This window comes from Montipora foliosa, chromosome 6, assembly GCF_036669935.1.
Source record: "Montipora foliosa isolate CH-2021 chromosome 6, ASM3666993v2, whole genome shotgun sequence".
Taxonomy (NCBI): domain Eukaryota; kingdom Metazoa; phylum Cnidaria; class Anthozoa; order Scleractinia; family Acroporidae; genus Montipora; species Montipora foliosa.
The window spans coordinates 13,552,100-13,566,995 of record NC_090874.1 but is presented as its reverse complement, the minus strand read 5'-3'; the positions used below and the strand labels follow the sequence as shown (position 1 = coordinate 13,566,995).

At 39.0% G+C, this 14,896-nt stretch overlaps 1 pseudogene; it reads left to right on the top strand.

Moving 5' to 3' along the window:
- Positions 1 to 14,082, top strand: part of LOC138005053 (zinc finger protein 709 pseudogene) — a 32,558-nt pseudogene extending 18,476 nt beyond the window's left edge.
- Positions 14,083 to 14,896: the final 814 nt, after the last annotated feature.

The window sequence follows — 14,896 nt, the reverse complement described above, 5'->3', positions numbered from 1 at the left end:
ATGAAAAGGCATGCTTTATGTAACTGATACTGAAACCAACTTTCAAGTTATAACTTGCGAACTTGCGATTGCAAGTTACAACTCGCGATTGCAAGTTACAAGTTGCGATCACAAGTTACAAGTTGCGCTCGCAAGTTATAAGTCGCGATCGAAAGTTATAAGTCGCGATCGCAAGTTATAAGTTGCGATCGCAAGTTATAAGTCGCGATCACAAGTTATAAGTCTCGATCGCAAGTCATAAGTTGCGATCGCAAGTTACGTCATCGCGAGTTAGTAACTTGCAACGAAAAAATCGATGTGTCCCTTATGAGCCACCGTAGAGAGATCAGTCTCTTGCAAGTTTTTGTATTGTTAGAACTTTGCGGGCCTGTCTCCTTCTCGGAAATAATCATGGCTGCTCCTTCTTCAGGAATCCATCTAAATGACCAGCAGCCCGTAATGGTTTTCAAATCACAAAATGACCGGCATGATAAACAGTTTTTAAGTCAAGGCACTCATTTTCAAAAGTTTAGTATTCTCTCAGTAGTACATGTACTTATATGGGTTAAAGTCAGCTAGGCCGGCGCTTATCTCCGGTTTCTGTAGCATAAAGCGACTAGGAGTATTTCTACTCCCCCCTGGAAGTTCTTTTCCTTTACTTTCATGAACAAAGAGCAGAATTATCTTCTCCTTCTAATCCTCTTGAATAGTGTGTACCTATGAGGAAACAGCCTGAGATAACATTTCACTAAAACCACACTCCAGAAGATGAGAAAGACGGCAATGTAAAGATAAGATACAAAACACTAACCAAATAAAGATAATGCCTGCTTGAAACTTCGTTGCTATGCTCGAGAATTTTTTTTTACAAAAACCTTTCATCGATCGATCCTTTCTTCGGTTCCGGTCCTTCCCCGACAGGTCACGCAAAATCGTGACCAACAAAATTTTTCAAGAGCTTCGCAACAACACATCGATTTTACTTGTTTAGATCTTCGGTGTCCCCTTTTTTTACAGACACAAATCACTTGCTGCTCTTACAATCCACAAAATATGATGAAATGAAAAAAATTCACAATGTGTCCTTGTGTCCTGAGTTCCGGAAGTAGTTAAAGAGATAAACGACATTGAAATACCCATAACATTTTGAAAAAGATGATTTCAAGAAATCAATGCTTAGGTATATTCTGTATTTTGTGGTGAAACATGCCATATTAAAAAAAATCAATTTAAAGACCGCCGGAAATTTTGCTTTTTCTCAAACCGGAAGTCAGTTCATTTACGCGTGCGCAGTTGATCTGATAACAAGAGCGAGGAAGGGCGAGGAAAAACCTTGGATGCAAACAAGAATTAGGAGATTGTTATCAAATTTTCGAGGTTGGTGAGAGGGTTTTCTGGTCAGCTATCGATATGATGACCTCAGTCACTGGAAGTAACATTTCACTTCCTTAGCAACAGATGAAAAATCCGTCTGTGGGCCCTTAATACATGTATAGCAAGATTTGCATAGAGTACTGAGCACTCACAGAAATAGATTGAACAGATTGATGGCTGTAATTGACATATTCTTAGTGGTCTAAACTACAACGTTATATTCGTGGGCTTATATGGTTACATATATGGGCTTTTCAGGGCCAATGAAACAACCATGACAGAACAGAGCATTCAACAACAACTGTTAAGAATCCCAACTGGCCAGAGGCAAACCAGTTGGCTATTTACAAGTGCAGCTGAGAAGTTGAACTAGGCACTACCAGGAACAAATTCAACCAGTGGTCAGAACTTATCTTGAACCCGGGAACCCCAGATCTCAAGGCAAGTGCCCTAACCCCTGGGCTGCACTGCCTACTAGCATTGCATAAATCAAATATTTCACTGAGATCAGCAGGAAATTTAGAAATTATCAGGCTGTCAGGCATGGTCTATTTTTCATATCCTGAAAGAAAGAAATATGTGCATATGAAGTGCAGGTTATAGAGGAAAGATTGAAGTGATCCTTGCACTCAATTGTTCAAATGATGGATAGCTCTATCCACCAGATAAATCACAGGTGCCCCAAGCTCAGTGTGAGTATATGGCCGACAAAAATATAAGGATTTGTTTGGGAATCCCGACAAAAGGCTTAAGAAGATAACTATCTGAAAAAATAATTAATGTTAAGGCTTTCTAAACACAGTTACGAAGAGCCTACAGCTGTACTTTGTACAGCTTATAAAAGCAGCATGAATGTGCAAGATTACTAGGACTTACATCTAACAATTTAGTTATTCTCCTCAGTTTGCTCACTACGGCTTTCCTTCTTGCATCTTTCAACACCTCCTGGCTTGGGGAATGTGTTTTTAAAGTTTGTCAACACAAAGGAGGTGTGACTGCGATTTGACGTGACTGAGACAATGCTGACTGTTGTGTCAGGACCCAGGGCCTGTTAGTTCAAAAGCCGATTAACTTATTCCAGGATTAGCGTAAACTTTCGTTTCATGTTTTCAACTTTATGGTGAAAGTTTATCTTGCTTATTCTTCTAATGTAAAATTCTGCTGATTATCAGCATTGAAAAGCATTTGGGAGTAGAGAAATAAACTCCTTGGTTAATGGTTGATGGTGGGTTGAGATGAAAGTTCAATCTTTGTCAATTGAATCTGAGGTGGTATTGTGAGGGTGAGAACATTTTATCCAGGAATATTTGACTCAAATTGGTGGCTCCTGAGAATTAAGTCTCTAGCCTTGGGATTTCATTATACCGTCGACTACCAAGAAATTGAAATATGGCTCAAATCGCATCGCATCTGGAAAATAACCACACATGAAGGAAACTACCCACAATGGCAATAAGTTTAGGCTTTTTAATTGAGAATTTTTTCATATAATTATCTTTTTAAGCCTTTTGTCGGGATTCCCATACAAATCCTTATATTTTTTTTGTTGTCCACGCTCACACTGAGCTTGGGGTGCCTTTAGAGAAATTGCTATCCAGTGGATAACTCAATTGGTTATCCTAGTGTTTGTCCACTGGATAGTGATTTATCCAGTGGATAGCATTATCCATCGTTTCAACAACTGGGGCTAGGGCAATTGCACCAGCAGTGGCAATGCTGGTATCTGCATGTACGTATGAGACAGTTGCTTTAATTGTTATGATGTTAGTGCAGATCACTTCAATATTTCGATATCCTGCTCAGCAATAAAGCTATGCATCAGTACATCAAAAGTCAGGTACTTAAATGGCTTGTCCTCAGTGGAAAAACTATTTTACCTCACAAAAGTAGAGACTTTGGGCAGAATAACAAGAATTCAACGAATACATACAAACAAAGACTTAGGCTTAAAAACAATAGAAGGTGCTTACAATACCAAACAATAGCGGGTTATGTGAGCTGCTACATTACTAACACAAACACTAATATTTAGGTAAATATTAGAAATGAATTAATTAAAGTAACACTAGGATTAAATACACTGTACGGATCATCTTCAAAATGACTGGGTGTTAATATTATTTTGATCACAATCTATCATGGCTAGAACATACCAACAATATATGTACATATAGCTCATTCTCCGAGAAAGTTGTTGTCTTGAGGGCAGATGAAATTTGTACCAAAACCAATACTACATGTACAAAAAATCAATTTCATGTACATGTACAATGTATAATACAACAGCAAAATGATTCTCTATGTCATTGTGATGTGGGGCTCCTGCTCCCCTTCCCTGAAGGAAGACATTAAATTCATTCAACTAAAGGCCTAGAAACTTGCCTTGAGATGCAATCTTTTGATGAAACATCCAAGAAGGATATAGTGGACTCTGGTATTTTGTTTATAAATGCAAAGACTCCAGGTGCAAGCCCATTGGGCATGCTGTGGCACATTTAATAGTACCAGTAAAAAGAGCCATAATATAGAGGTTTTGCATGGCAGGAACAATGCAAATGTTTTGCATTAGAAAGAACATTTATTCCTATAGGAAAAAGAATCTATTGTTCGTGCCATGCAACATGGCTGCCGTGCAAAACCTCTATTTGAGTAAACAGACGACATACATGAATCTTGTGTTAAACCTGGTAGCTGATCAACTTTTAAACATTCAGCGCTTGCCACATCATGTGAAGAACATTAAAAGTTTTCTAATGTAAAAATATTTTTTCTAAGGGCACACTGTTAGTGTCAAAAAGAAATGACAATTTAAATATTTCTTGGAACACCCCAAATGTAGTGTTTCATAGGAGGGCATTTATCCTTTTGATGAAATAAATAGGTTTCTTTCAATTATTAGCAAACTATTTTAAAATTGTTCGTTATAATTTTGTAAAAAAAGAGCGTATACTTTCTCGTTTGTCAACGAAATTACTAACCTGCGCACTTCAAACAAGTTCATGGTTTCATTCGATGTGGAAAGTTTATTTACTAACATTCCTCTGCTAGAATCTATTGAGCTAGCAGTGGATTATATTTTGTCAGGGAACCCGAACATCAAGTTAAGCAAGGACAGCCTCAAAGAGTTGTTCCTTGTTGCTACTGCCCAGACACATTTTTTATTCCGAGGGAAATATTACGATCAGATAGATGGCGTCGCCATGGGCTCCCCTCTGGCACCGGTACTTGCGAACCTTTTCATGGGCCATCATGAAAGAATCTGGCTACAACAATACGATGGTCCTGCAATTTATTTCTACCGTAGATATGTGGATGACACATTTTGCCTATTCAACAACGAAACGGATGCTTTGGAATTTTTTCATTATATCAATGATAAACACCCTAACATTACATTCACCATGGAGACGGAGGTCAATCACAAACTACCGTTCTTAGATGTCCTCTTGGACAACAGCAATCCTCCATCTTTAGTCACATCTGTTTTTCGCAAGAGCACTTACACAGGCCTTCTCACCAATTTCCTTAGTTTCACACCTTTTCCCTACAAATTAGGGTTAATACGAACACTGGTGGACAGGACATTTAAAATTAACAACACCTGGACCGGTTTCCACAACAACATTAAGGAGCTTGCCAACATTCTCGGAAAGAATCAATTTCCATCCAGTCTAGTGAGCAGAACTGTTAAACAATACCTTAACAAATTCTTTGCCTCCCCCCTGCACGCTTCCGCAATAACCAACTCTAACGAAATTCGCACGCACTATTACAAATTACCTTTCGTTGGCCCTTTCTCGACTCACGTTCAACGCAGAATCAAGAATTTAACACAACGCTATTGTAAAAACTTGGACATCAAGCTAGTGTTTGCCCCATACAAGATTAAGAACTTATTCAGTGCCAAAGATGCTATTTCCAAATTATCACGATCCCGTGTGGTTTATAAATTTTCTTGCGCAGGCTGTAGTGCCTGCTATGTCGGCGAAACAAACCGACATCTTGCTACACGTGTTCGTGAACATTTAACATCGGATAAGAACTCGCATATCTTTCAGCACATTAATGGGTCAGAAGCATGCAGATCTTTATGCTCGGAGGAGTGTTTTTCAATCCTTGACACCGCCTCCACGCCTTGTCAACTAAAAATCAAGGAGGCCTTACACATAGGTTGGGAAAAACCCTCATTAAATAAGCAGGTTAATCATGTCAATTTAACACTTTCACTGTAATTTTCCTCGTCCATACCCATTGTCTTCTCATCATTGTATTTTCTATTCACGTTGTTATTTAATCAGTACTTATGCATGTTATTAGCTATCTTTTATATAACACCGACTAGCGGTTTCACTTGTATTCACAACTGACGATGGATGTCGATCATCCGAAACATGTTTTGCAAATTTAAAATTGTGTGTTTCTTTTTGAAAGTTATTTCTTGCTTGCTATTAGTTCGAAAGTTCGAATCAAGAATGAAATTACATATGAAATAAATCATTTATTGAACTGTCGATATGAAATCAATTGAAGTTATGATCCTCGCAGTTATGAATGCAATTTTGCAAATGTAGCAATTGCGTAGAGAAGCTTGATAAAATTCAGGACTTCAAAGGGGGTTTTAACCCGCCACCTTGCGACACCCGTGCGTCGCTCTAACCAACTGAACTGCACTGTATGACAACATGATGACTTCTCTAAATTAACAATTATCGTCAATTCGTAATTTGCTAGTATCGTTAATTTAGGACACGGTGTCCCAGGACTTGTGGTAGCAGAAAAAATAAGAAAATAAAAAATCATAGATACCGTGGATTGGATTGAACCCGGAGGTTCTACTCTATAGGAACCGCTTCTTTCCACTTCGCTACTGAAGATCAAAACGCCGCATTTTCAATAGAAACATTTAAGTTTCCCATAGAATATCCCTGCTAAAAAGTAATTAGGCCTAAGCTAAATTAATAATATAAGCGTAAGCTTTTTGATCTTTGGCCATTTCATTTTCAGCAGGAAAAGAAAACAAACAGCGGTTACAAACATTTTCATTTTATACTTGACGTTTCGTATGCTACAACATACATCATCAGAAGTGACCAAGTATAAAATGAAAATGTTTGTAACCGCTGTTCTTTTTCTTTTCAAGCCTAAGCTTTGATTTTAAAATGTTTAGCTTTTTCTTGAAGTTTGGAAACCGGCGTTTCGCGGTGTTTAATATTGCTTGTTGCCGAGTGATCAGACAGCATTATCATGTGGTCTTTAAAGCAGCAGATGGCGGTAGTGTGGTCAACTGGTTAGGTGACGGGTTAATAAACATTCCTAGGTTCGAGTTCTATGTCCATACAAAGATGTCTATTAACACCCTCTATTAAAGTGGTACTCTGATCAAATTTTTGCCCCTTGATTTTTCTAGTGTATCACATAGAATTCCATAAAAGAACAAAAACGCCATTTACCGTTTGCAAATATCTGCATTGGTTCCGGAGATATTGAAGTTTGAAAAATGGGTAAAATATGCAAACCCAATATTATATAAATAGAGCTAACTTGGCCAATTTGCAGCGCAGACCATTGAAACTTGGTAGTCTAATAGTTCTGCAGGACAAACACCTATGGCTATAAAAAATTGTGTTCCCATGGCAACTCACTCTTTTCCAGTCCCCACCCACTTTATTTCAATATGTTAGTGATTTTCAGCTTGAAAAAGTGTTAAACAAGGCCACAAACTGGAGCTAACATTTATATGCTTGCTGGATCATGAATATGAAGTGCTGTTAGCAAATATCAAATGGAATGCCAAAGGTGGCCAGGAAAGCTTTTAATATGGGGGAGGTCTGGAACCCAGTATGATGCCATGGTAACAGAACTGTTAAGCTCATATTGTGGAGAACATTAAGTAGAATCTTACTGCAAAATGTAAAAAATTTCTGATACGAATTGGCTGAGATATCTCTTTTCATCATATTTGAACAAACTTTGGTTGAGTGTATGACGTCATCACTTGGCTAATTTGCATAGTTTGAAAACTCGAATAAAGAGATATTTGAAAAAAGTAAACAGCATTTTTCCTCTTACGCAGACTACTTGTTTATGTTTTCAAAATGGCTTAGATAGGAAAGATGCGATTTTCGTCTAGTACCCCTTTAAGCGGCCACGTATCAATTTCCGGAAATTTGCCATGTTTACTGTAAAATTGACAACTATTAAACGGTCACCCTTTCGATTTCCCAAACGTCTAACTTTTTAAATCATGTCTATTTAACGGTCACCTTGTTACACGGCAATAGTCAATAAAAGGCATATTTATGGACAGGAAGATAAGCGAAGCGTGTCCAGTTTCTTTCGCAGTTCATCAAACGCAGTCAAACGCAACCAAAGCATTATCTATGTAAAAATACACGTCTCTGTGGTGACTCAACCGGCGCACACGTCGAATTCCTCTTTTATAAGTTCCCTTTGCAGCCAACCACAAGAAAAACTGTCACCTTCAAACTGTTACTCGCATGCAAATACTGTTATCACATTTTGCGTTACTGTTGTTGTAAACAAAAAAAAAATGTAAATTAGGTGATCGGTATTTAAAGGCAGAGAGGTGTCTACCACTAGAACTTCTGGTATGAATGCGCATAAAACAGATATGAAAGGTTTGAAGTTTTTGCTTCAGCTTTTCGAGTGCGAAAACGTGTCGGGACCTTCGAGAAATGGGCCGCTGGTCAATTTCTGCCACCTTACGGGTTTTATTTTAGGAAACCTCTATTAAGTGGTCACCTGGCTATTTCCCGAGGGTGACCGCTTAATAGGGGTTTGACTGTATGACCATTTCCCATAATCCATATCAAGCTTTCAGTCTTCTAAATTAACGATTATAGTAAATTCAGAGCAAATTACGAATTAACGAAAGTCGTTTATTTAAAGTAGAGAATGGGTTGTCTGAAGCCACTGACGTTGGGATTGTGGAATTTTGCTCTTTTTTACAAGTAAAATTAAGAAAAAATACCCTCTTCATTGATCAATCAGCATTCAGTAATTTTGCCGTCCATGTCATTACATTGTAAAACTATTTGGAAAATCGCCGTATGAGGGCTGTACGCATTAGCGCGAGCAGGGCCGAAAAAGCCGTACGGTTCTGCTAGGAACACGTACTGCTCCATGTGATGCGATTTTAGGGGTTTCCTCGCTTTTAATCATCCAAGTCACCGGTATTTACAGCCAAAAAAGTAAATGCAAACAACATATTAGGTAAATTCTTGTTAGTAATTTTGACCAAACTTGACTGAGTTTAGGTCGGGCCGGACAGCAAAATAATTGGCCCTAGGTCATGGCGCATAGACCTCGCCCGTCACAGGCGGCCCAGAGTCGGAAGGAAATAAATTATAAGGATTTGTATGGGAATCTCCATAACAAACTGAAAAAGATATTTACACGCAAAAGTTCTCAACAAAAAAGCCGTACATCATTGTCGTGGTGACTTTTTCGCTTCTTGTGTGGTTATTTGCCTGATAGAATGCGATTTAAGCGACTTCTCAACTTCCCGGGTTGTCACTCATACACACGCAAAGGAAAGACTGGAAAGTAATTTCTAGCTTACCTAACATCTCGCCGATATAATCATACGTTTCCGGCATCAGTCACGCTCAAATTCCGGCAATGGCCACACGGATAAATTTACTGTTCTTTGACCAAGTTTCAAGGTCCAGCGAATATCCATTTGTGTAGGAGTGACAACTCGGGAAGTTGAGATTCAATCAGGCAAATAACCACACTAGAAGCGAGAAAGTCACCACGACAATAAAGTAAGACTTTTTTATTGAGAACTTTTGCGTGTAAATATGTTTTTCAGTTTGTTATCAAGATTCCCATACAAATCCTTATAATTTTTTCCGACTCTGGCCGCCTGTGGGCCCGTACGCCATGACAAAGGGTCAAATATCTTCCCGTCCGGCCCTCCCTCCCAGTCAATAAGTACATAATACAGCCCTGTGCAGAAAGGTCATGGGAATATATTTTGTGCCCTTGGGGGCATGTAGATATCAGGCCCCAGTTGTTCAAAAGGTGGATAACGCTATCCACCGGAAAAATCACTATCCATTGGATAGCACAATTGGTTTCTCTATGACTTATCCACTGGATAGTGATTTATCCGGCGGATAGCGCCATCGATCGTTTGAACAACTCGAGCCTGAAGTGTTGGAGGCAAAAGAGGTAATCTCCCCAGTTAATGGGCTTTCGCAATTGGTTGTTTTACTACTCAGTCTTAAACTGCTACTATGATCAAATTTTTATCCCTTGAATTTTTAGTTTTAACACATAGAATACCAGAAAAGATTAAAAACGCTGTTTACTTTTTGGAAATATCTCCATTGGTTCCCGATTTCCGATATTTAAGTTTGAATAATGTGTACTGCCGTCCCACCGGTATCGCGATATATCGCCGTACCGTCGCACCGGTATCGCGAGGTCACGAGTTCAAGTCATGAAGTTTTTTAGGCTTCTCTACGCAATTGCTAAAATTGCGTTCATAACTGTAATATGTAATTCATTTCATTTATGATTTCGTCGTTGATTCATTCATTACGGGAACATTAGAACCCACAAATGCCCACCCTAATGTCAGTGGCATCATAGCTCAATTGGTTGGAGCGTCGCATCGTTGAAGTCCTGAATTTTTCAGGCTTCTCTGCGCAATTGCACTTGGCGTTCATTACTTGGAGGATCATAGCTTCACTTAACTTTGAAGTGATGTTAATATTTCACTATCTCTGTCGGAAGTACGGCATGTACATGCACGTCTCTTGTGGTTGTTTATCTTTTTAGTTAAGGCTAATATCTTCTGTTCACTCTAATTATTTAAGAAGTTTTTTTTTTCTGTTTACCCGGATTATGTTCGATATGTTACGACATTTTCTTTTCATCTGGTCACTTGCTCTAAGTTCCTAGAACTCTAGGTGTCCCACACTTAACGCATGCGCGATTGTATTTACTTGTGGTTGGTTATCTTGTTACTTAACCGGTTAATATTTTCTGTTAACGCGATTGTATTTACACGTAAGGCCTTGCTAGGCGTCTATTTATTAGCCTGCTATCAATCGTTTGTGAGTTAAAGGGTGACCAATGACTTGACCTTGACTAACCTGTCGGTTGGACGTTGGAGCAGAAAATGACTTCTTTTTCTGTTGTATTTTAGTGCTAAGTGAGATCGCAATCTGTTAATGATGTCAAGATCAGTTAAGCACAGCAACTACCGTACTTTTAACAGGGGTTCTTGGTGTACAAAGAGTGGGAGCTGTCTCAAGGAAGAGAGAAGTCGTACGAGAGATGAAGAAGTCCATACTGTAGAGAAACCTAATGAATGCAAAACATGTGGCAAGCGCTTTAGTCGAATAGGAAATTTAAGGCAACACGAAAGAGTGCATGATGAAGAGAAGCGTTATGAATGCAAACAATGTGACAAGTGTTTTAGCCAAGCAGATACTTTGAGGAAACATGAAAGAGTTCATACTGGAGAGAGGCCCTATAAATGCAACCAATGTGACAAGTGTTTTAGCCGAGCAGATACTTTGAGGAAACATGAAAGAGTTCATACTGGAGAGAGGCCCTATAAATGCAACCAATGCGGCAAGTGTTTTAGCCAAGCAGGAAATTTAAGGGCACATGAAAGAGTGCATAGTGGAGAGAAGCCTTATGAATGCGAACAATGCGGGAAGTGTTTTAGCCAAGCGGAAAGTTTAAGGAAACATGAAAGAATGCATACTGGAGAGAAGCCCTACCAATGCAAACAATGTGGAAGGTATTTTAGCCGAGCAAAAACTTTAAGGACACATGAAAGAGTGCATACTGCAGAGAAGCCCTATCAATGCACACAATGTGGGAAGTGTTTTAGCCAATTAGGAGGTTTAAGGAAACATGAAAGAATGCATACTGGAGAGAAGCCCTACCAATGCAAACAATGTGGAAAGTGTTTTAGCCGAGCACAAACTTTAAGGATACATGAAAGAGTGCATACAGGAGAGAAGCCCTATCAATGCAAACAATGTGACAAGTGGTTTAGCCAATCAGTAGATTTAAGGAAACATGAAAGAATGCATACTGGAGAGGAGCCCTACCAATGCAAACAGTGTGGAAAGTGTTTTGGCAAAGCAGACCATTTAAGGACACATGAAAGAATCCATACTGGAGAGAAGCCCTACCAATGCAAACAATGTGGAAAGTGTTTTAGCAATGTAGGAAATTTAAGGAAACATGAAAGAGTGCATACTGGAGAGAAGCCTTATCAATGTGAACAATGCGGCAAGTGTTTTAGTCAAAGTCAAAATCTAAGGACACATGAAAGAGTACATAGTGGAGAGAAACCTTATGAATGCGAACAATGCGGCAAGTGTTTTAGTCAAAGTCAAAATTTAAGGACACATGAAAGGGTGCATGCAGGAGAGAAGCCCTATTACACACTGGCTATTCTTGTGGAAAGTGTTTTTGCGGAGGAGGTAACTTAAAAAAGTGCATACTGGACAGAAGCGTTATAAACCTAAGCTAGTAGGAAAGTCTTTCGCTTCAGAAGTTCTGTAAGTGCAAATGAACGGAAACTAGAGGTCCATCGCCCCTGCACTTGGCAAGAACATAGTTCAAAAGAGAGTGCAAAACACGGTTGCTGTGTGTGCCAGGAAGACTTGAGCAGCGAGGAGCTTCTTCTTGCACACTATCAAAATCATATGACGTTTGAGGAGCCCTCATCTTAAAGTAGTTGGGTGGCTCTGTAATGAATTATGTTTTAACCCTTTCAGGCCCGAGGGGTTCCCCATTGACGAGTAAAATCGTCTGGCGTTAGACAGAGTAAAATCTATAAGTGCCATTTGGCACTATCGGGGCTGAAAGGGTTAAGAGTGTTTTAGCTCTTTGGCGATAATGATGTTGCCCTTCGTAAATTTAAGAAAGCTGCCATTTGCTCATTTTTAGCTTTCATTGGACGTTGCTTCCCCGTGTTATGCGTTTAGCCCTTTTTAAGCCGCGTTGAAAATTAGACCATTGTTTATATCTTTAAGCACTATGTATTTTGGGTCCTACCAGTTTAAACTGTGGCAGTGTCCTTTTATGTGTTGTCAAAATAGTCTTTAAAGATTCGGCTCTAAAACGACAACTTTCTAGCAACGGGCCTCTTGAACCACAGGCAGCGTAAAATGTCTTGTAGAAAGACTCGGCTCGCATCGTAATGGACAATTTATATGGCTTATATGGGAAAAAGGAAATGACGAAAAACACTGGCAAGTCTTAACCTAGAGTGAAGAAAAGGAAGCAGAAAAGCGCCTATTCACGAGCAACCCATGTGTATCCCATAAGTTAAATCGATTCGAAGGAACCGTTATTTGCCGGTGAGCTGTGCGTTTTGTTAAAGCGATACCGTCGATCTTTCTAGAGAGGAAGTCGACTGAAAAATATCAACTACCGATACAACACTCTCAAGTCGTGCCAAACTCAAACTGTTTTCCGCAAATACATCGTAACCAGCAAATTGCCTCATATTAAAGTGTTCCTGGAGGAAAAACCTCGTTGCCTTATTCAATCAACTTTCCATGGAGTCAGATTCTGTTAAATTCAAGGTCATGTGTACAGTTCCATCATATGTACTTCACTTTACGAAAGTTGCTTGAGGATTATGAAATGCAAAATAAACCATAGATGTAAATCTTTACGTAAATCCTCATCTTGTTGCTCATCAAAGGAAAAGACGAGATCCTAAAGTTTTCCTTATTAAAGCAAAGATTCCTTAGCTTCAGTTTAACAACACCCAAAAGGAGTCATACAAGGTAAGGGTCATGCATGTGACAGCATTTGAAATCCATGTCAGCCATTAAGCTAACAGCCTAACTTAGTTTACAAACATATCAGTACACTAACCTTGTTTCTTGAGTACTGCTGGGTTCCTACGTTGCGCGCAATGTCGATTTGAATCGGTAAAAATCTTTATTTTGATAGCAGAGATTTCAACGAGACTAAAACAGAACTTGTAATGGTCATTGGGCTCACTGACCCATGTAAATGATTTTATGATTAATGCGACCGATGCATTTTTATCAATTCGAATAATTTCATTGGAAATAGAGCATCATCAATGAGGTTGCGAGGCGCCAAACTTTCTGCAGTTCACAAAAGATAACAGCATTGGTTTTTATCGAGTCGAAATTAAAATGCTTTCCTTTGGTATTGCTTAGCGTTCCACCCAAGCATTGCGCGTTGCCTAAACAGAAATAAAACGCTTGCTTTCTAACAGGCTACACTGAGCACGATGAATGGAATTTTTAAGGCAACCCAACAAAGTTCGATTGTAAGCCAATGTTCTAATCAACAAACGGTGTACCAGTTTGTCTTTGTGATTGTGAGCAAACGAATGAATTCAGCGTGTTTCTGAAAAATGTGTTATTTCTTAGATTCGGAAACAATTGTTCTCTTCAGATCTTCACAACGGAAACTGAACCTTTTTGAGCTAATAGCAATCTACAGCATCGGACTTAAAAGAAAAGACCCCTTAGCACAAAAGAATGACGCAAGGCCACAACTCATCTATGTAAGTTAAAAATAAAAGACGTAGGATGATGGTACATGAATACTATGAAGCCAAAATGGTAGCAAAAGCGACATGATGCCTCGAGGGCTTGATTTGACAACTATTGTTGAAATGCTTTCAAGATATTAATATTTTAAAAGATGTTGATTTGTAAAGTGATGAACGTTTCACGCCATTTCAGCTGTTGAATCGGCGGGTCTAAAACACAGGTGACATTCCACAGGTCACTCGTTGCAGGTCATTGTTTTACCTTTTTGAAAGTAACACTAAACTCTCAATTTGGCTAACCCCAGGCCTAAAAACTAACCTAGGGTTAGCCAAAATGAGAATTTGGTTACTTTCCAAAAGGTAAAGCAATGACCTGCAACGAGTGACCTGTGGAATGTGACCTGTGTTTTAGACCCGCCGCTGTTGAATTCACGCAATCGGGAAAATAGCACGAAATGGCCAACGAGTCAACAAACTTCAAGTCAAAAGCACTGTTGAGTTTGTTTATTCTCGTTTTAAATTGGACAACAAAAAGAGTATTCAAATTAACTTACCTATACAGTCATATATTTCGTCAACATTGAGGCCTAAAATAGAAAAGCAATTAGTGCTCCACAGGCTCTTTTGAAAGCTTATTGTTTTCGCTTTGTTTGGGAGGCCTTAGTTTATCGCTCGAGAAACCCGTGAGGCAGTACCATGAATACATCCAAACCACAAAGAACAGATAACGTTCCACCATAACAAACCATATGAGATTGGTCAGTTTTCTCCATGTAAAAAGAAGGCAATTGAGTAGTTCCATCTGAGGTTTCCTTTTTCGTCTTTTATTTCTTATTGTAGGAGAGTTTCCTTTTGTTTACAGTGTTCTTTCAACCCGTTAATACCTTCAGTGAATATACGATTAAGGTTCCATTAAGAACGTTAGAGGAACAATGCCAGGGCAATTAGGAGTCTGTCTCTGTTTTCTAGATAGATAGATAGATAGATAGATAGATAGATAGATAG